The sequence below is a fragment of the Ambystoma mexicanum genome, chromosome 2p (assembly GCF_040938575.1).
Source record: "Ambystoma mexicanum isolate Mex_15411 chromosome 2p, UKY_AmexF1_1, whole genome shotgun sequence".
In the NCBI taxonomy this organism is placed as follows: domain Eukaryota; kingdom Metazoa; phylum Chordata; class Amphibia; order Caudata; family Ambystomatidae; genus Ambystoma; species Ambystoma mexicanum.
Window position 1 is genome coordinate 557,512,900 of NC_090923.1, and position 21,884 is coordinate 557,534,783.

A 21,884-nucleotide genomic window follows, 5' to 3' on the forward strand; every position below is an offset into this window, starting at 1 on the left:
CTTGCATATACACTAAGTTAGATCTCCGGAGGGCATACCATCTGGTACGCGTAAAAGAGGGCGACGAATGGAAGACTGCTTTTCGCACTAAGTATGGGTTATTCGAATACCAGGTGATGCCTTTCGGGTTGTGCAATGCACCAGCAGCCTTCCAATACTTCATGAACGATGTCCTTCGTGAACTCATTGACGTTTGTGTTGTCGTATATATCGATGATATTCTAGTATACCCTTCTTCAGAATCTGACCATGTGAAGCACGTCCGAGCAGTCCTTGAGAAATTGCGCCAGCACAAACTATATGCAAAACTGGAAAAATGCGTTTTTCATGCCACAGAGGTTGAATTCTTTGGGTTTATCCTGACCCCAAGAGGAGTCCGAATGGACTCACGAAAGGTGGACGCAATCCTTAAGTGGCCATCACCAAGTTCAGTTAAAGGGGTACAAAGCATGCTCGGCTTTGCCAATTTCTACCGCAGATTCATCCCGGATTTTTCACATGTTGTACATCCCATCACAGCACTCTTGCGAAAAAATAACTGAAGAAGCTAAAAAAGCCTTCCAAGAGCTGAAAGTGAAATTCACGTCTGCACCTGTATTAAAACACCCGCGCCTTGAACTTCCATACATAGTGGAAACTGATGCATCCAGTCTAGCCATGGGAGCTGTCCTGTCTCAAAAGGACCCTGAAACTGGCCAGCTTCACCCAGTAGAATTTTGGTCCAGAAAGTTCTCGGCACCCGAGTTAAACTATCCAGTAACTGACAAGGAGTTATTAGCCATTAAATCCACCTTCAAGGCTTGGCGGCACTATCTTCTCGGTGCCAGGCATACCATTACTGTGATCACCGATCACCGGAACTTACAGTATTTAAAAACAGCGAAGGCCCAATCGTCACGCCAACTCCGATGGGAATTGTTCTTTGCCGAGTTCGATTTCGTGATAACCTATCGACCAGGTTGTAAGAATGGTAAAGCAGACGCCTTATCCCGAATAGGGATGGGAGAGGCAGAAGTGAACCCAGAACCAGTACCTATAATTTCCGAACAAAGGATTCTTGGCATGACTACTCTACAGACACTAGAGGACATTCAGGTAAAGATCCAACAACTCTTTGATCCTACAGCCCTGCAGGACTGGGTAAAGAAAGGCCCGGACCACTCTGTCACCAATGACCTGCCTTATTACCAAGGGCGGCTATTTCTGCCACACAAGGAACTAGACGAGCTAGTCATTTCCCGTTATCATGATACCCTAATGGAGGGGCACCCAGGTATTGCAAAATCTGAAGCTAAAATAAAAAGACAATTCTGGTGGCACACCTGGCGAAAGGATATTAAATCATTTGTGATGTCTTGTGGCATTTGCACCCAAAACAAAAGTCAAAAGAAAAAACCAGCTGGACTCTTACAACCTTTAGACATTCCGCCTACACCATGGCACACCTTATCGTTAGACTTTATTACTGATCTACCCCCATGCAATGGATTTAACACCATTCTAGTTATTGTGGATCTTTTTTCCAAGATGGCCCACTTTATTCCTTTAAAGGGATTACCTTCAGCTTCAATCCTGGCCAAGGAGTTCTTCAAAACATTGTTCGCATGCACGGATTTCCGTCCGTATTGGTCTCTGACCGGGGCAGTCAATTCATTTCACATTTTTGGAAAAAATGCTGTCAATTGGCGCAAATCGATGTGAGGTTATCGACCAGTCACCACCCCCAAACCGATGGTCAAACGGAGAGGACCAACCAGACTCTCGAACAATACCTGCGTTGTATGTTACATCAGACTGAGAGTAATTGGAAAGACATTCTTTGGATCGCCGAATATGCATACAATAATTCAGTACACTATGGAACTGGACAAAGCCCCTTTTATACCTTATATGGGCACCATCCTCAAATCTCAGACCTTGACTCACCCCAACACTTAGAAATGCCCGCAGTGGACCATCTGCACGCTACGATTACACAAGCCTTGAAGGAAGCAACTGCACATTTAAAACAGGCGAAAGAAAAATACAAGAAGGATGCTGATCGGCATAGAAGTGATACTCCACAATACCAGATAGGGGACCAAGTATGGTTAGCCACAAAACATACCTCTGAAGGGAACACGGACCTTTAAGCCCAGATATTTGGGACCTTACTCTATTAAGGCCCTTATCAACCCGGTGGCTGTCAAGTTAGACTTACCTGCTAACATGCGAATTCACCCCGTCTTTCATGTGTCACTTTTGAAGCCAGTGCAACCAGGGACAAGACTAACCAAGCCACCAGACCCCATCCTTGTAGACGGGGCACCCGAATTTGAAGTTAAAAACATCCTGGACTCCAAGCTGATAAAGTCAAAACTTTTTTATTTAATCGACTGGAAAGGCTACGGACCACAGGAAAGGTCATGGGAACCTAGTGACCATGTTCATGCACCCCGATTGGTGAAAAGATTCCACCGAAATGTCCCAGACAAACCGAAACCACAGGGAAGAACGACTTTAGGAGGGGGCTTGGGGGGGGGGGGGGAGTGATGTCATGATGCCTACCCCCGGGGACCCAGACCAAGTCCCGCAACCCCGGAAGCAGGCATCAAGCTATCCCAAGCAAGCCCAACAACCCCTGCTAGGGGCTATTTGGGTGCAGTCCTGGCGTCTATGGCGCCAGGCTCATATGGAGAGTCAGTCCTGGCAGTCCTGAGGTTGCTGGACTTGTTCTGGGTCCCCGGGGGTAGGCATCATGACACAGAGAGGATTGTGAGAATGGTAGTGTTTGGTCAAGGTAGATTGGGAGTTCTGGAATTAATTATCAGAGGGACGTGAAAAAGAATTATTGGAAATATCTGGATGGAAGACAGGATAGCAGGGATTCTGGGAGTTGTGGTTTTTGATGGGTTTACCAGATCAAAGAGGTTGTTGGATTCTAGTAAGATCATTGGATGGAAGGGAGGTAGATGTAGAGCAGCCCATAAAAGCCACAGGCACTTTGGCCTCCTCACCTTCTTCCCCGGTATAATACAGTGATTGATGGGAAACACCTGCAGTCCATTATTAGACCACAGGTGTAGAAGATGTGGAACTATGAAGCTGCAGGAGGAGCGTTGGAAGAGGAGAGCAGTGGAAGAAGGAGCCATGCGAGAGCAGGAGAAGCCAAGACGTCGGAATGCCTGCTGACACCCTAGGGAGTCTGCCGGAGGAGTGTAGCAGGTCAGAGAAGCCCCTGGAGAAAAGGCGAACAGCCAGGGCTGTCAGACCGCGTCAGCGAGGCACAGCACGATTGACAGAAAGTGCTGCGAGGAGCACCCGGCAAGCAGGCTTTCCCACAGGAGGGGATAAGCTGTGTGGAGGAGCGACAATGCCTGGGTAAGTGTCAGGGACGCTCTACTCACCGGGGAGCTCCAAAAACCTATGAACATAGTAGCCAGTTATGGAATCAAGTGAATTTACAACGCATTGACAAAAAGGGGGGGAGGCAGTGTTTTGGAATATCCTACGGGATATAGAGAGGAAGAGGTGTTGTATGGGATTATAACCCTTTGTTAGAGGGGTTTGTGGTGATCTCGGAAGGGTGGTTTTTGTAGGGTTTGTGAAATGAGTAGGAGGGTTTATGGGAACTGTGTATGGTCACATTCGACTGGGAGTTTGGAAAATGATTATAGTGGGACGGATCGGTAGGGTTTATGAAACAAACAGGGATAGCCAGGATCATGAGTGGGACAGAGAGGATTGTGAGTATGGTAGTGTTTGGTCAAGTGTTTGGTCAAGGTAGATTGGGAGTTCGGGAATTAATTATCAGAGAGACGTGAAAAAGAATTATTGGAAATATCTGGATAGAAGACAGGATAGCAGGGATTCTGGGAGTTGTGGTTTTTGATGGGTTCACCAGATCGAAGGGGTTGTTGGATTCTAGTAAGGGAGATTCATTGGGTGGAAGGGAGGTAGATGTAGAGCAGCCCATAATAGCCACAGGCACTTTGTCCTCCTCACCTTCTTCCCTGGTATAATACCACATCTCATCTTGGATATTCCGCCAAGCATAACCCCTGGCTCCCCTACCCAGGTGATGCTCCCTCGCTCGTCCACCCCCAGGGTTGGGATCTGAGAGTTCCAGCACATCCCTGGCCACCTGAGTAAAGGATTCTTGAGTCTGACTTTTGCCAATTGCCCTAGAATGTATTAGCCACAAGGCCCGGCAAACTCCAAAATGTAGATAAAAAACTCAATGTTCAGACATTTGCCACCAGGAAACCACTGAAACACGCCGGCAACAACACATGTCTTACCTTCCCACAGGTATCCCAAAGACAACGGTACCTCACATCTGTGGGTGCACTTACCTGGGCACAAAGGGAAAAGGCTAAACCACTTGTCCGTCAAACGCCTTGGGGAAGACTGGGTTTTGCAATCTGGGCAACCCACAGATTTGGGCCTGGGGTGTCGCAGCCACCTAGGACAAATGGGGAACCCCATACATTTCTGAAAAGAAGACACCCGGGGGAATCGAAAAGGGTCTGACTTTCCCCAAATGCAGTAGAATTTATTACCCACAAGGCCTGGCAAACTCCAAAAAGTGGCAAAAAAACTTCCAGGAAACCACTGAAACACACCAGCAACAACACATGTCCTACCTCCCACCTTCCCACAGCTGTTCTGATGAAAACGGTACCTCACATGTGTCAGGGCACTGACCTGAGCACAAAGGGAAAAGGCTAAACCACTGGTTCACCAAACGGCCTAGGAAGAGGAAGTTCTTATGGTATTTGGTGTTGTGGACAACCCACAGATTTGGGCCTGGGGTGTTGAAAACGGCGCACCCCACACATTTCTGAAAAGAAGACACCTGGGGAATACAAAAGGGTCTGACTTTCGCCAATCGCCCTAAAATGTATTACACACAAGGACAGGCAAACTACAAAAAGTGGCAAAAGAAATCACATTATTTGCCACCAGGAAACCACTGGAACACGCCAGCAAGAACACATGTCCCACGTTCTCACAGGTGTTCCAACAGAAATGGTACCTCACACCCCCCCTCTGCCCCCAGTAAAAACAAATGAACCCCTAGGATTGGCACTGCCAATCTGCCCCCAGGAAGAACCACACAACATATCCCCCCACCATTTAGGGTAGGAGGGAGAGAGGGCCACCCACCTTTCAAATAATAAAATCCCTGGTGGTCTAGTGACCCCCTACCGCCAATAACCCTTCAACATTTCTTTTTGTTGCGGGGGTATGCCCCTTCCCTAGGGGCAGCTGGCCAGATTAGAGTGCCCATCTGACCCCAGGTTGGGCAAACCGTAATGCCCCATGCATTGGGGGCCAGAGGGGCAGAGGGCCGTTTATATACTAAGCGGCCCGCTCAACCCCCCCACTTCAAAAATGGATCCCTGGTGGTCTAGTTGTGTTGCTGGACACAGATCGAGTCTCCCCTTTGCAACGACACCTCCCTCAATCAAAACGGCACAGAAATGCCAGAGATCGAGGGAGGTACATCATTTCCATTTCACTGCTGCAGCCGGAAATGGATGCTGCGGTGACATTTACATTCAGCCTCACGTCAGCGCGCATTACACACGCTGACGTGAAACTGGAGAAAATCCAACCCCCGGGCTGTGAAGAGGAACCTCCTTCACGCATAGCATGGGGGTTGGATTTTGGGTTTTTGTGATTGCTGTGCTGCAGCGATCACACAAACCCAAGTGCTTAAAATGATGAGCTATCTCGTCCTCCGCACTGCAAACGTAGTGCTAAGGACGAGATGCCTCGTCCTTAGCACTTAAGGAGTTAAAACACTACCAGGTAGGATGGCATCTACACTGTTGCAAAGATATCCTTATGACTGTTTGTCCGAATCGGGCCTCAGCCCTGGAGCTTGAATCCAGTGTGTTGTGTTTACAGAAAGCTGAAAGGGAAGCCCATATTGCTGCTTTGCATATGGCCTCCCAGAGCATGTGGGCATGCAGGTCTTGGAGGGATTTTGTCCTGCACTTGGTAAGTGTGAGAAATGCATGAGAATACCCATCTGGCTATAGTGGTCTTACCCGCCAGCCTGCCATGATGTACTCCACCAAAGGTGAAAAACAGTCTGTCTGTGGACCTGTGAGAATTAGTCCTCTCGATAAAACACCTCAAGGCCCGTTGAGCCACCAAACAATGGAGACATTTCTCTGCTTCTGTCTGAGGTTCTGGGAAAAATACTGGTAAAGATATTTCTTGGTTAATGTGGAAGTCTGAGACCACTTTTAGTAGAAACGACAGGTTGGTCAGCAAGGCCGCGTTGTCTCTGTTGAAGGCGAGGTAGGGCACAATGGATACAACCTGCAATTCGCTGATACAACGGGCTGCAGTAATTGCCACTCAAAAAGATGTTTTCCATGTCACCAGGCATAAATTACCTAGCCCGATTGGCTTGAAGGCTTGTGCGTGAGAGCTATCAAGACTATATTCAGATCCCAAGTCGCAATAGGATGTTGTGGCAGAGGCAACAGATGGACATGTCCCCCGAAGTGTAATTTAATTGCTGGATTGACAAAGGAGACCAGCCTGTCATTATTTGATACGTATGCCTCAATAGCCACCAGATACATTCGGTTCGATGAGACTGGAGTCCCATAAGGAACAATGCTTTTGAAGAAGGAAAGGATGTCATCTATGGGTGCTGTTGCCGGCCACCAATGGGTTAACTTGATTGCCCCCTCTGTTGGAGAGGCGGAGTTTATGACGGGGAGTTGGGGAACGAGGGAAGTTCTGGTTAAGGCGCGAGATGCGCCAGTTATTGTTACGGAGGTTGAAATAAAGACGTGTTGAGAAACCCCTCCGTGTGCGCGTCCTCCTTTTCAGGCCTTGCAGAAGGCAACACTGGCGACAAAGGGTGTCCGTGCGCTCAGCGGAGTCCTACTTTGGCAATCCGCCACATCCTCGCTCGGATGACCTCCGAGTCTCTTCCTACTCCTCCTCCTCCAGCACAAGTAACGGCAATCCACCGCGTGCGCGGGGGCGTCTGCCTACACGCCGAGCTCCTCTCCATCGTCACGCCTGGTACGGCGTACCAGACAGCTGCGCGAGCACGTGGAAGTGCACATTTAGCCCTGGCAGTCCGCCAGATCCTCTCAAGTGACGCGTGCTGGTGATCCCACCCATGCCCTCCGGCTGCACATGCCAGCCCTTTTCCTCCTAAGGGCCCATCGGAGTTAAGTGGAAACCTCCTCCTCTCAGCACCTGGGGCAAGCTCCCACCGCCCAGCAACATGAGCAACCCTGTGTCCAATCCTGGGTCCCCCCAACTGGCCCGCGAGACGAAACCAATACAGCTGTGGCTACCCCCGCCGTTCACCATGGCGCATCAAGCCACCAAGGGGCCGAGATGGACTGACTGGATGGAGGACTTTCAACACTATGTGAGGGGATCTGGTGATGGGGACTCCCCCAACATCAGGGACATCTTCCTCAATTTGGTGGGGGGACAGATAAAGACAGTTGTGAAAACGATTCCCGCAGCTCAACAAAACACGTTCGCAAACCTGATCGGGGCTTTAGACAAACTCCTCATCATCGAAGTCAACCGCGACTACGAGCGGTATTTATTTAACAAATGCACCCAATTGCCACAAGAGACAGTCGACAAATTCATAACCCGTTTAAGAGTGAAGGGAGCAAACTGCCAGTTCGACGCATTTTCTCTAGAAGAGGCAATAAGGTTGAGGGTCATAGAAGGGTGCCTTTCCCCCCGCACTCAAGAAACAGCTACTGAAAAAAGCCCTCACCATCCCAGAAGTCAGTGAGCTTGCTCGCATACATGAGAGGGTTGATGCCCAAGCCTCATCCATGGGCAACACAGGCAACCCCAAACAAGACACCAACGAACTCATCGCAGCCATACAGCCGCCTCGTCAAGGCGACAGAGGGTCGCAACCATACAGAGCACAAGCTACGCAGGTTCCATGCCATCAGAGACAATGCTACCGCTGTGGGATGTCCTTTCCACACTCTGGGTCATGCCCAACCTTATCCTAGCGATGCACAAACTGCGGAAGAGAGGGACATTTTCACTCTGTATGCAGAGAAGGCATACCATTTCCTCCAATGCGCCCCAAGCGCCCACCAGGACGGCTCTCCGCTCACCGTCCCCACAATATAATCAACCCAGATACTACCAACAAGGTCAAGGACAGAGTCGATACGTCAGAGCCATTGATGAGTACCAAACACAGGGGTACCCACCACAACTAGACCAGGCAGACCAAACCAGATATTTCACGGATGAGTATGATTACCCACCGACAGAATATAGGCCTGAACCATTCTACCATGACGAGCAGGAAGCAGCATACAACACGCCATATGATGAGTACGACCAGGACGAGTACGTCAATCTCATACTTGACAATGAAGAGGCCAGGTAGTCCCCTAAAATCCCGATCAAAATGGGGAACTGCCAATTCCAATTCATGGTCGACTTAGGCGCTACTGTTAATATCATGGGCGAGCAGGCCTACGCTAAAATAACAAACCCGCCGATGCTCAAACCATCACACTTGAGAATTTTTCAATGGGGAGCTGCCACCCCCTGCAGACAGTGGGGCGTTTCACACAACGTCTCCTCCTGAATGGTCGGCAAGTGGACACAACCATACACATCATCCGTTCACTTGCCAGAAGCCGATGCCTACTCAGCTATCATACGGCATCTCGCCCAGGGCTGATTGAGATACACGTGAAGGCGGGAGACACAATCACCGCAACCTCGAACAGACTGAATCCGAGAGACTCTGTCGGCTCTATAGCGTGCTACCAGTCACAGAACCTCATCACACAAGACGACATCACAAGAAAATTCCCCAACCTATGCACAGGCCTGGGTAAACTCAAGGCCCCTCCCATCAGACTCCACATTGACCCCTCGGTGAGACCGGTGCCACAACACCCCAGAAGAGTTGGGTTCCACATGCAAGCGACAGTGTCAGAAGCACTCCAACAACTGCTTTCTGATGGTATCATCGAACCGGCAACGGGGCCAACACCATGGGTATCCCCTCTCGTGGTCGTTCCCAAGGAAGAAGGCAAGATCCGGTTGTGTGTGGACATGAGAATAGCAAACACCGCCATCCAACGGGAGAAACATCCGGGTCCCTGCATTGAGGACATGATTGTGCAGCTAAACAACGCCCGGATGTTCTCCAAGCTCGACCTAATCCAAGGCTACCATCAGCTCGAGTTACATCCTGACTCCAGGCCCATCACAACGTTTGCGACGCACGACGGACTTTTCAGATACCTGAGACTGAATTTTGGTATCTCGTCCGCCGCAGAGATCTTCCAGGAAGCCATACGCCAGGTCATCAGACCCATAAGTGTAACGCTCACCTGATTCCCGTAGAGGCGCCGGTCTTGACTGGGCGTATACCGTATCTTCAAAGGTGATGTGTAACACACGGCTGGCTCTTTGGGCTGGACTTCTGTGCACTGTATGTCTGGCTCGAAGGGTAAGATGTCTGCAGATAGAAAATGTGGGATTAATGAACTGGGTTATTGAATGTCTCTCTCTTCTTCCCTTTCTCTTCTCCTGTAGAACCCCAAAGGTTAACGCTCTCACCTTAGGTAAGTGAACGCCGTGCTCTCCATCTGCCTCGAGGCAGGGTGCTGTAACCAGTTTCTTCACTGGATAAGGGGAGCAGGCCTCTTGACTTCAGAGGACTGCTGTCCGTCGTTTACTGCACGAACGGTAAGTTTCGAGTAATTCTAATGTCTTTAAAGTCTTTAGTAATGATGTCTCTTGTTTTGCAGGGTTCCGGCGATGGCGGATGGCGGGCTGAAGTGAGTTGAAGATGGAGCCCGTGTGATGAATAGAAGCGCCTGGAAGCACGTAAGTAAGCGCTTATTGCCTACTTCACGATGCGCTCTAACCGTCTTTTTATTTTGCAGGTACAAGTTCGGGGCGGCTGCAGGGTGCCGGAATACCCACTGGGTTAGATGTGGAAAGGAGTAATGGCACGTGAGTATTAAAGTTCCCCAATGTCTTTAAACGCACCTTGTTTTGTCTTTCAGATGCGGGATGCAGCGCCGAAGGCCTCCGGAGCGTGCGAAGAGTTGGTAAGCTTTTGTCTTTCAGATGCCGGAATGCAGCGCGAAGCGTTGGTGACAGCCGATGGACCCGGTAAGTGAAGAGCTGTCACTGAAGACCGTAATGCTAACCTGTTCTTTCTTGTCTTTATAGGTGTTGCTGAAGACTGGATTCAGAATGGTAAGCCTTTTTCCTTAGGCCCAGGATCAGATGCAGAAGACACGATGAGCGTTCTGCTGCAGAGGATGCAGAATAACGCAAAGCAAGATTCATCCATCGGGTGTGGTTTAAATAGCCTCCTGTAGTGCTTAGGTGTCTCCTTCCACAGCCACGCCTAGGTAAGAAAAGAGTTCCTGCTTTCCAGAAGAGTTCCAGTGTTCTGAATCTAGGGAGTGGCTCCTGCCCCACCCAACAGGAAAAGTAGTTCCAAACAGAAGAGGATCAGAGACTCAACTGGCAGGCAAGTAAGCAGCATGGTCTGCTGCAGGTAAGTCCACCCAAGCATTATGAGCCCGGTGCTTCCAGCGCTGGGACTGGGCATATTTATGAGCCTGGTGCCACTGGCGCCAGGACTGGGTCCAAAAGGTCCCAATTGGGACTGGTTGGCACTCGGAACCTGGGTTATGGATCTGCTTCCAAGGGAGTTGGGAAAACCCTGACCTTTTGGAAGCAGAGATCATGACAGTACCCCCCCTCAAGGCCCCTCCCAAACCGGGCTTCTCCGGGGGTTTTGGCTTGTCAGGAAATGTTCGGTGAAATCTTTTGATTAGGCGAGGAGCGTGGACATATTCAGCAGGTTCCCAGGATCTCTCTTGGGGGCCGTAGCCTTTCCAGTCAATTAGGCAGAATAGTTTAGATTTGGAGATCTTGGAGTCCAGAATGCTTTTGACTTCAAACTCGAGTTCTCCATCAACTAGGATAGGTTTTGGAGATTTGGTTAGTCGGGTTTGAGGTTGCACGGGTTTTAATAGAGAGACGTGGAAGACCGGATGTATCTTCATGTGCGGGGGCAAGTCCAACTTGACCGCTACTGGGTTTACTATGGTAGTGATGGAATAGGGACCAAGGTATCTTGGGTTGAATGTGCGTGGCCCTTTTAGAGGTAGATATTTGGTGGATAACCAGACTTGATCCCCTACTTGATATTGAGGGGCTTCCTTCCGATGTTGATCTGCTCCTTTCTTGTATTGTTCTTTAGCCCTTTGAAGGTGAGAAACAGCTTCCTTAAAGGCTTGGGTGATTGTAGAATGCAGATAGTCTACTGCTGGTGTTTCAAGATCTTGGAGGGGATCCAACTCCGAGGTTCGAGGGTGACTGCCGTACAAAAGAAAAAACGGGGTTTTCCCAGTTCCCGAATGGACAGAGTTATTGTAGGCATATTCGGCTATCCAAAGGATGTCTTTCCAAGTTTTTTCAGTTTGTTGCAGCATGCAGCGTAAATACTGTTCCAGAGTTTGATTGGTCCTCTCGGTTTGTCCGTCGGTCTGAGGGTGGTGACTGGTCGATAGTCTCACATCAATTTGAGCCGACCGACAGCAACTTCGCCAAAAATGAGAAATAAATTGACTACCTCGATCCGAAATTAGAACCGAAGGAAAACCGTGCAGTCGGACGATGTTTTCGAGAAATTTTCGGGCCAGAGTTGCTGCTGTTGCCAAGCCTTTGAGCGGAATGAAATGCGCCATCTTGGAGAATAAGTCCACGATTACTAGAATCGTATTGTATCCGGAGCATGGAGGTAGATCGGTGATGAAGTCCATAGAAAGCGTATGCCAAGGGCGAGGTGGGATGTCAATAGGGCGTAAGAGGCCTGCTGGTCTTTCCTTTTGACTCTTGTTTTGGGCGCATACTCCACAGGACATTATAAAGTCTCTGATATCTTTTTTCCAAGACAGCCACCAGAAGTAGCGCTTGATCTTTTCTGAGGTCTTGGCCATACCGGGATGTCCTTCCATTAAAGAATCGTGATAACAAGAGATTACTTTTTTCTGTAAATCTGTGCTGGGTAGGTATAATCGTTCTTGGAAATACAATAAGTTGTCCTTTACTGCAAAGTCCTTTCCCTGCAGATGCCAATTCCGTATGTCTGCTGGAGTTACAAGTTGCCTGGCCTTATCCTTAACCTCCTCTATGGATTCTGTGGCGATTACACCCAGAATTCTTTGTTCGGGAATGATTGGTACAGGTTTAGGGTTGATCAAGTGTTCTTCCACTCCCATCCGAGAAAGGGCATCAGCTTTACCGTTTTTTGTACCAGGTCGATAGGTAATTATGAAGTCAAACTCGGCAAAGAATAATGCCCAACGGAGTTGCCTAGAGGATTGGGCTTTTGCGGTTTTCAAATATTGCAGGTTTCGGTGATCCGTAATCACAGTAACGGTGTGTCGGGCCCCCAGCAGATAATGCCGCCAAGCCTTAAAGGCAGACTTGATAGCCAGAAGTTCCTTGTCAGTAATCGTGTAATTGATTTCAGGAGGCGAGAATTTGCGGGACCAAAATGCCACGGGATGCAACTGATTGGTTACCGGGTCCTTTTGTGATAGAACTGCCCCCATGGCAAGGCTTGAAGCATCAGTTTCCACGATGTAGGGGAGTTCGGGGCGAGGGTGTTTTAAGATTGGTGCAGAGATAAATTTAGTCTTCAAATCCTGGAAAGCTTGTTCCGCCTCGGTAGAGCATTCAAAACGTTTGTTTTTCTTTAACAAGGCAGTGATGGGCTGGACTATTCGAGAGAATTCGGGGATAAACCTGTGGTAAAAGTTAGCGAAGCCTAACATGCTTTGCACACCTTTTACGGAGGATGGTGATGGCCATTTGAGAACTGCATCGACCTTCTTTGAATCCATACGCACTCCGCCAGGTGATAATATGAATCCCAAGAATTCAACTTCAGTCACGTTGAAAACACATTTTTCCAACTTAGCGAAAAGTTTGTGTTGACGCAATCTTTCGAGGACCATTTTCACGTGTTTCCGATGTTCAGATTCCGATGAAGAATAAACGAGGATGTCGTCAATGTAAACAACAACACACACATCTATGAGCTCTCTGAGGACATCGTTCATAAAATATTGAAAGGCGGCCGGGGCATTGCAAAGTCCGAAGGGCATGACCTGATATTCAAATAGCCCATACTTGGTGCGGAAGGCCGTCTTCCATTCATCGCCCTCTTTTACTCGTACCAAGTGGTAAGCTCCTCTAAGATCCAGCTTTGTATATATGCATGCTTTTCTGACTTGGTCCAGGAGTTCAGGGATCAAAGGTAACGGATATCTATTCTTAACGGTGATCTGGTTCAGGGAGCGATAATCTATACAAGTTCTAAGGTCTCCATCCTTTTTTGGAACGAAGAACAAAGCTGAAGAAGCAGGGGACTTGGAAGGACGAATAAACCCATTTGCCAGGTATTGATCCAGGTATTGTCGAAGGTGAAGGTTCTCAGGCTCGGTGAGGGCATAAATTCTACTACAAGGAGGAGTAGATCCAAGTATCAGGTCGATCTGGCAGTCATAAGACCTATGAGGAGGTAGAGAGTTAGCCTGATCCTTCCGGAAAACATCTTGGTATTCTAGGTATTCGGGAGGTAACTGGGGAGTCTCTGAAGAAATTGCTGCCAGTGCAACACCAGGTGGAGGGTGACAAGTAGAGACACATTCTGGAAACTGGACCGTTCTTGCTCGCCAATCGATCAGAGGATTGTGTTTCTCTAACCAAGGTATTCCTAGAATAATCTGAAACTGAGGGGCCTTGATCACATCGAACACGATCTTCTCATGGTGTCCATCTTGACTTACTAGCGTCACTTCTTGAGTGGTATACGTTACTGGCCCGGAGGCTATCTCCGTACCATCCACCGTAGTAATGACGTCCTTTACAGCCTTGGGACAAAGAGTTAGATTCATCCTCAAAACCATTTCATGATCCACATAATTGCCGATGGCACCGCTGTCGACGTAAGCTTCAATTGCATGTAATCGATCCGGATTATAAGGGCTAATGAGGACCATAGGTATCACGAAATGCGAGGTCACGGAACTGGTTTTCACGCTCGGCAAGAGGACCTCTATTCTTGTCGGGCGAGGTCGTTTCCCTGCTCAGAGTTTGTAACTTTGGTAACTTCAGCTCCTACTGCCTTCTTGGCAGGTTTCACCGGACAGTCTCGAAGAAAGTGCCCTGAGTTTCCGCAATAGAGGCATAATTGCAACTGTTTTCTCCTTTCCCGCTCCTTTTGTGTTAGAGGACCTTTCAGACCCCCTATTTGCATGGGTTCCCCGGAGTCTACTCCTTTGGAAGGAGTTGGCGGTTTGGAAAATACTCGAGCATCAAACTTGGAACGATCGGCCTTCCTCTTCTGCAGTCTGTGATCTATTTGAACGACTAAGTCTATATAGTCCGAACAATCTTGTGGGGGATTCACTACTTGGGCTAACACATCTTTGAGCTCTCCGCGTAGACCTCTATAAAACAGCGTAATCCTTTTGTCCTCAGGCCAGTGAGTTTCCACTATCAGTCTGTTGAAAGACGCAATATAAGCCAAAAGGTCTTGATTACCTTGTCGCAACTAAAGAAGCTCATTGTCCAAGGCCTGCCCCTGTGAATGTCTTGCGAACAGTTTTTCCATACTGAGCTGACAAGCTTGAAAATCATGGAGGACCGGATCATCTTGATTTACTAGAGGGATCGACCAGTCTGCCGCATTGCCACTAAGGTACGAAAGCACGAAAGCTACTTTAGCTTGATCAGTTGGAAAGGCTGCTGGCCGGCATAAGAAATGCAACCGGCACTGATTGATAAATACTGCAAACCTCTTTGGGTCACCAGAAAATCGTTCGGGCGGAGCCAGAGGTACATTCCCAGGTAGGTTGATCTGCACTGGATTCATAGAGGATGTAGAAGGAAGATTTCCCCCAGATGCGGGTAACGGGGTCTGTCCGGCTTGTGACTGTAGCAATTGTCTAGCGAGATCATCTGTTCGCTCCTTGGAAATAATCAGTTCCCTTCTTAGAGCGTTCGTTTCCTGACGGGCTGCATGCACTTCTGCCCTTAGTTCCCCAAGTAACTGGGCTAGCTGGTCGGTATCCGAGGTTTCCATAGCGCCTGGACGGGAGTTTTGTGGTAGGCTTTGCGTTCTGTAACGCTCACCTGATTCCCGTAGAGGCGCCGGTCTTGACTGGGCGTATACCGTATCTTCAAAGGTGATGTGTAACACACGGCTGGCTCTTTGGGCTGGACCTCTGTGCACTGTATGTCTGGCTCGAAGGGTAAGATGTCTGCAGATAGAAAATGTGGGATTAATGAACTGGGTTATTGAATGTCTCTCTCTTCTTCCCTTTCTCTTCTCCTGTAGAACCCCAAAGGTTAACGCTCTCACCTTAGGTAAGTGAACACCGTGCTCTCCATCTGCCTCGAGGCAGGGTGCTGTAACCAGTTTCTTCACTGGATAAGGGGAGCAGGCCTCTTGACTTCAGAGGACTGCTGTCCGTCGTTTACTGCACGAACGGTAAGTTTCGAGTAATTCTAATGTCTTTAAAGTCTTTAGTAATGATGTCTCTTGTTTTGCAGGGTTCCGGCGATGGCGGATGGCGGGCTGAAGTGAGTTGAAGATGGAGCCCGTGTGATGAATAGAAGCGCCTGGAAGCACGTAAGTAAGCGCTTATTGCCTGCTTCACGATGCGCTCTAACTGTCTTTTTATTTTGCAGGTACAAGTTCGGGGCGGCTGCAGGGTGCCGGAATACCCACTGGGTTAGATGTGGAAAGGAGTAATGGCACTTGAGTATTAAAGTTCCCCAATGTCTTTAAACGCACCTTGTTTTGTCTTTCAGATGCGGGATGCAGCGCCGAAGGCCTCCGGAGCGTGCAAAGAGTTGGTAAGCTTTTGTCTTTCAGATGCCGGAATGCAGCGCGAGGCGTTGGTGACAGCCGATGGACCCGGTAAGTGAAGAGCTGTCACTGAAGACCGTAATGCTAACCTGTTCTTTCTTGTCTTTATAGGTGTTGCTGAAGACTGGATTCAGAATGGTAAGCCTTTTTCCTTAGGCCCAGGATCAGATGCAGAAGACACGATGAGCGTTCTGCTGCTGAGGATGCAGAATAACGCAAAGCAAGATTCATCCATCGGGTGTGGTTTAAATAGTGCTTAGGTGTCTCCTTCCACAGCCACGCCTAGGTAAGAAAAGAGTTCCTGCTTTCCAGAAGAGTTCCAGTGTTCTGAATCTAGGGAGTGGCTCCTGCCCCACCCAACAGGAAAAGTAGTTCCAAACAGAAGAGGATCAGAGACTCAACTGGCAGGCAAGTAAGCAGCATGGTCTGCTGCAGGTAAGTCCACCCAAGCATTATGAGCCCGGCGCTTCCAGCGCTGGGACTGGGCATATTTATGAGCCTGGTGCCACTGGCGCCAGGACTGGGTCCAAAAGGTCCCAATTGGGACTGGTTGGCACTCGGAACCTGGGTTATGGATCTGCTTCCAAGGGAGTTGGGAAAACCCTGACCTTTTGGAAGCAGAGATCATGACAATAAGGGACACTCTGAACTACAGTGACGACATCCTCGTTTTTGGGTCGTCAAAGGAGTCCCATGACAAAGCATCACACGCCACCTGTGCAGCGCTTCAGGAGGCAGGCCTCACACTCAACATCACCAAGTGCCGATTCAGCAAGACAAAACTAAAATTCTTTGGACACATCTTCTTCAGTGAAGGGATGATGCCGGATCCCGACAAGATCGACACTATCACCAACCTCGGCGAACCACAGCAGGTCACGGATGTCCGTTCCTTCCTCGGCATGGCAGGATACTTTGCAAGGTACATACCCCATTATGCCTCTCACACTGACCCGTTGAGGAAGCTACTGCAGAAGGACTCAACTTTTGAGTGGACCCCCGCTTGCCGCCAGGCTTTTACCAGCATCAAGCATGCCCTAACGGAAGCCCACCGCCTTGCGTACTTCAACCCCTCATGGCACACAGAGGTGGTGGTAGACGCGAGCCCAGTTGGCCTTGGCCCCATCTTAGCCCAAACCAGCGGCGCAGACATCAACCCCAGACACGTGGTTGCTTATGCAAGCAGGGCATTGTCAACCCCAGAACTGGCCTATTCCCAGGCGGAGAAGGAGAGTTTAGCAGCGGTCTGGGCATGTGAGCATTTTCACAACTTCCTCATTGGGAAACGGTTCACCTTGATCACTGACTACCAGGCGCTATTGTCGTTGTTCGGGAACCCGCACACCAAGATGCTCCCAAGGATTGAGCGGTGGGGCATCCATCTGCAGGAATACAACTATGACATTATACATCGTCCCGGGGGGACCTCAACCCCGCTGACTATCTGTCGCGACATCCAGTCGGATCCCCACTGGCCCGGAAAGGTGACGTCGCCTATGTGCAGTGCGTAGCATCCAACTCGTTACCACCGGCCTTATCCCTTGAGATGGTTGCCACCGCATCAGCTGCCGACCCTATGACAGCCTTCACTATCAGCCTCACGTTCACCAATAAGTGGAAAGACCATCACAGAGCAATGCTAGCACATCCGGGAGTGAGCAGACAGGAGATCGAAAGACTGGCAAGGGTGCACAAGGAACTGGCTGTCAAGGACAACAATATTCTTCTCAGAGGGTGCAGGATTGTCATCCCTGCCACATTAAGGAGCGAGGTTGTCCACACGGGCCATGAGGGGCACAAAGGGGCCGAAAACACCAGAAAACAGTTGAGGTGCCATGTCTGGTTCCCTTTCTTAGATGCAGCAGTAGAGGAATGGGTGAAGAACTGTCATGCCTGCCAGTGCACGGCCCGGCTGAAAACCCACCCCCACTACAGCATACGCAGATACACGATCGCCCGTGGGAGCGAGTAGCCATGGATTTCTATGGGCCCACAGAAGCAGGCGACTATCTCCTGCTTCTAATAGACGAACATTCAAGATTCCCGATTGTCAAACTGGTTGCCACCACAGCGTTTCCCCAAGTAGCAGCGGCACTGGAGGAAGTATTCAGCGAGTGGGGAATCCCCAAAACAGTCAAATCTGACAATGGACCACCGTTCTGTGGCCACGAGTTCGGGGCACTGGCGAAGCATCTGGGTTTCACACACATGAAGATAACCCCCCACCACCCGCAAGCGAACGGAATGGCAGAACGCTTCATGGCGTCAATTAAAAAGACGATACAGAGGGCCAGAGTCGAAGCAATCAATCCCCACCAGGCACTATGCCGACTCCTACGAGACTATAGAAACACACCCCATGAGGCCACGAACAAGACACCTGCCGAGCTAATGCTCCGCTACGAAGTGCGAACCCGCATACCACGCAACTGGTCAAGCGATGAACCACCGGACATGGACATACTCCAAAAGGATGCAGAAGCCAAAGAGAGAGCAAGACAAGACACTGACACTCGCCGCCATGCAGTGACAAAAGATTTCCACATAGGAGATGAAGTTCTCGTCCAACAGCCAACGCCCATAAAGACAGATCCGCGGTTTGCCCCAAGTCCCATGAGGGTAACCGCAGTGAAAGGTACGATGGTGACAGCCGAAGATCAAAACAGAGCTGTCACCAGGAACTGTCAGCAATTCAGACACTACGTCAGGCGAGAGGGAGCGGAGCTACCTCAGAGACCGGTTTCCCCAGAACCGCGAGAGCCGCGCGACGACCTGTGGACCCCTCCAGTAGGAGACCCTGGAGGGACAAGCCATGAAGCAGGAACTCAGGAAATGTTAGGGCCAGTTGCCCAAGATGAGAGACCACGGCGAGCCATCAAGAAACCTATGAGGCTTGTTGAAGAGTGTTGAGTTGATGTTTGGACACATTGTTCGGGGGTGGTGTTGCCGGCCACCAATGGGTTAACTTGTTAGCCCCCGCCGTTGGAGAGGCGGAGTTTATCGGGGAGTTGGGGAACGAGGGGAGTTTCTGGGTAAGGCGCGAGAAGCGCCAGTTATTGTTACAGAGGTTGAAATAAAGACGTGTTGAGAAACCCCTCCGTGTACGCGTCCTCCTTTTCAGGTGCCTGTAGGGGATCCTTTGAGTTTCCCAGCATTCAATGGCAAAACAGGAACCTATTTACCTTTGTACTGGGATTGAATAAAACCATTACCTCAAGTTTGTCGTCCAATAATCCCAAGTGAGTATAGATCAATGTTTCAGGTGTCAGAGCGCCAAAGTAAGTGATTATGGGGAAGGGTGTATTACTTTCCCACCTTGCTAGCTAAGCAGGTTCAAAACGAAATGAGGGAGAGAATGAGCTGCTTGTGGCAGTATGTTGTTGATCCGTGTCCACTCCCATAAGTGCAGAGCCAGAGCACATAGTTTCACCAACCTGGTGCCTTCCTCATTGTTGATGTAGAACATCGTTGCAACGTTGTCCATCGTTATAAGGAAATTAGAGATCTCTCACCTGCAAGAATGCCTGCAAGGCTAGGAAGGTCACCTTCAATTCCAAGAAATGTATTTGTTTCTGAGAGTAATCCTCGACCCAGTTGGGGTTTCAGGAGTAGCGGCTGCGGGGGAGCCTCTCCCCACCACCCAAGGAAGAGAAGGCGGCGTCTGCAGGAGCCGGGACGCCAATGGCTGGGGGAGTCCAAGAAGAGCGTGGCGTTGGGCAGCCTGCAGGGGGAAGACCGCTGCCTGAGCTGAGGAGCTGCTGAAGAACACCCACCTGCGCCGGTGCCTGAGGGGAAGGTGCTCCAGAGCGGAGTCGGGAGAAGAGCGGAGGCAGGGGTTTCTCCATCCACCCCCTCCTACCGACTCAGCATGGAGCTGATCACTCTGCAGTAACCAGAGAGAGCAGTGAGCATTGCCCGCACCCACAACGCTGGTGAGTGGCCTCTATTGGGTCCGGAGCGAGAAGGCAGACCCTGTCCAGGTACGGCTCAGGGAACACCAGAAGCAGCATTAAAGGGGCTGGGGAACACACTGACTTCATTTTGGTTCAAGACTGTTTTTGAGGGATATGCTCCTAGGCCCCCACTACTAATCCTGCTGGAGCAAGCTCCCAGGTCCTTAGGAGGAGCCACTGGAAGGTATTGATACCCTTGGGCAGTGGGAGGGGGAAACAAACTTGTAGGGGTCTGGAGCATGGGTCACCACCCCCATACCTAGAGTTCTGGGATGACATCTGGAGGTGCCTGTACCTGCCACGGGGTGACACTGTGGAGGGAGGCTGGTCAGGCGAAGTTCATTGTGCCCAAGAACACAGCTTACTCAGCGCAAGGGGTAATTCGGGAGGACCCCCCACAAGAGACAACGAGGGAGTCACATCGGAGTACTAACCAGTTAACAGGTCCCCCAGTGGAGGAGAACCGCACCCGTGTCCCCATCCCCTGGCTCTTTGTACCTGGGCGGACAGTGAATGAGGCACAGACTCAAGGCCTAGGCCAGAGGGCCTGCACAGTAAAGGGTGTGGACCTGGGCTCCGTGAGGCTTGACACAGGGTCTTGGTGCCCGAAGAAGCTGGGCGAATGTCAAAGAGAAAGGGATATGATTAGGCAACGGGAGTCGGAGAACCAGTGGCCACCCTCCCACGCTGTGGCACACGACTGAGACGAGAGGACCGAACAAGGCTGTCCCGCACATAACGGACCAGGGGGGGCAAGTGGTGAGGGAGACGGATGCACCCATGTCCCAAGAAGAACTACATAGGGAGATGTCGAGCCTTCAGTCAACAATAGCAAAAGCCTTCCAGGATCAATTCCAATTGATGCAAGCAGATATTAATTCAGGGTAGGCTGAAATGTGACAGTAAGTGGGCATGCCTGGAGAACGGACTAACCTTTTGGAAAGGGGTCTGCAAGAAGTCAAGAAGGACACGTCAGAGCATGGGGAGGCAATTGAAAGGCTGAACCCGGCCACGCAAAACCTGGATATACAGATGGGTGATATAGAAAACCACTCGAGGAGGAATAACAACCTGCGGATTTGGTGGCCAATAAAGATCTAAATGCCCAAGCCCAGCAGATCTTCGCAGGTCAACCTGGAGATTGTGCCCCCAGCCAAAATTGGCCTCCACCACATACACAAGACAGGGAGACCATCGGCGGGCCAGGCCTAACTCCAGACCTTGGCGGCTTTATGCGCTACGCGAAAAATGAGGAGGTCTTGCGAGCGGCACGGGCTAAAGAACCGGTGCTATATCAGGGGACCCCAATTTAGCTCTTCCATGCTGCGGTCAGCAGCACATTGCTCAAAAGGAGGAAGATGGTGCCAGTGGTCAAGGAGTTGGCCCGGCGAGGAATGAGATACAGATTGACTTTCCCATTTGGACTGGTCTTTGAGTGGGAAGGCACCCAGAAATGCATCACTTCTGTCCAAGAGAATGGTGACCTGCTATAGCTGGACCTAGAGAAGACCTTGAGAGGACCGCTCTCCCCAGCCCGAGAATTGAGCGAGACCATGTCCCTGGGGTTGGACGACAGTGGGGGAAAGACGCAAACAGAGAGCCCAGCTGCGGGGCCGGGTGCTAGAGGGGGTGGAAACCAGGGAAATGGGTCTTGAAGCCTACGGGAGCCTTCCGCCAAAGTTATTTGTTGGGGTGGTGGGGAGAAATGGGGTGAAATAGGGCTTCAGGAGTGCGGGAGGACGCTCCATCTTGTTTACCATGAGGGTGTTAGTGCCCTTGGAGTGATTCTGCAGTGTAGGGGGGCCAGAGGGAAGAAGGAGGGCTGATGGGGTTCTTGGAGTTGGGGGTCGGGACATAGCAGGGAGTAGGGGGAAGGGGAGAAGGGGCAGGCTTTAGGTGATGGGGCTCAATATTGGTACACAGAGTCGGGAGGGCCAAAGTGTGCAGCAATAGCGGTAAATAGGGGGGATGAAGACGTGGGAGGGGAACATTGC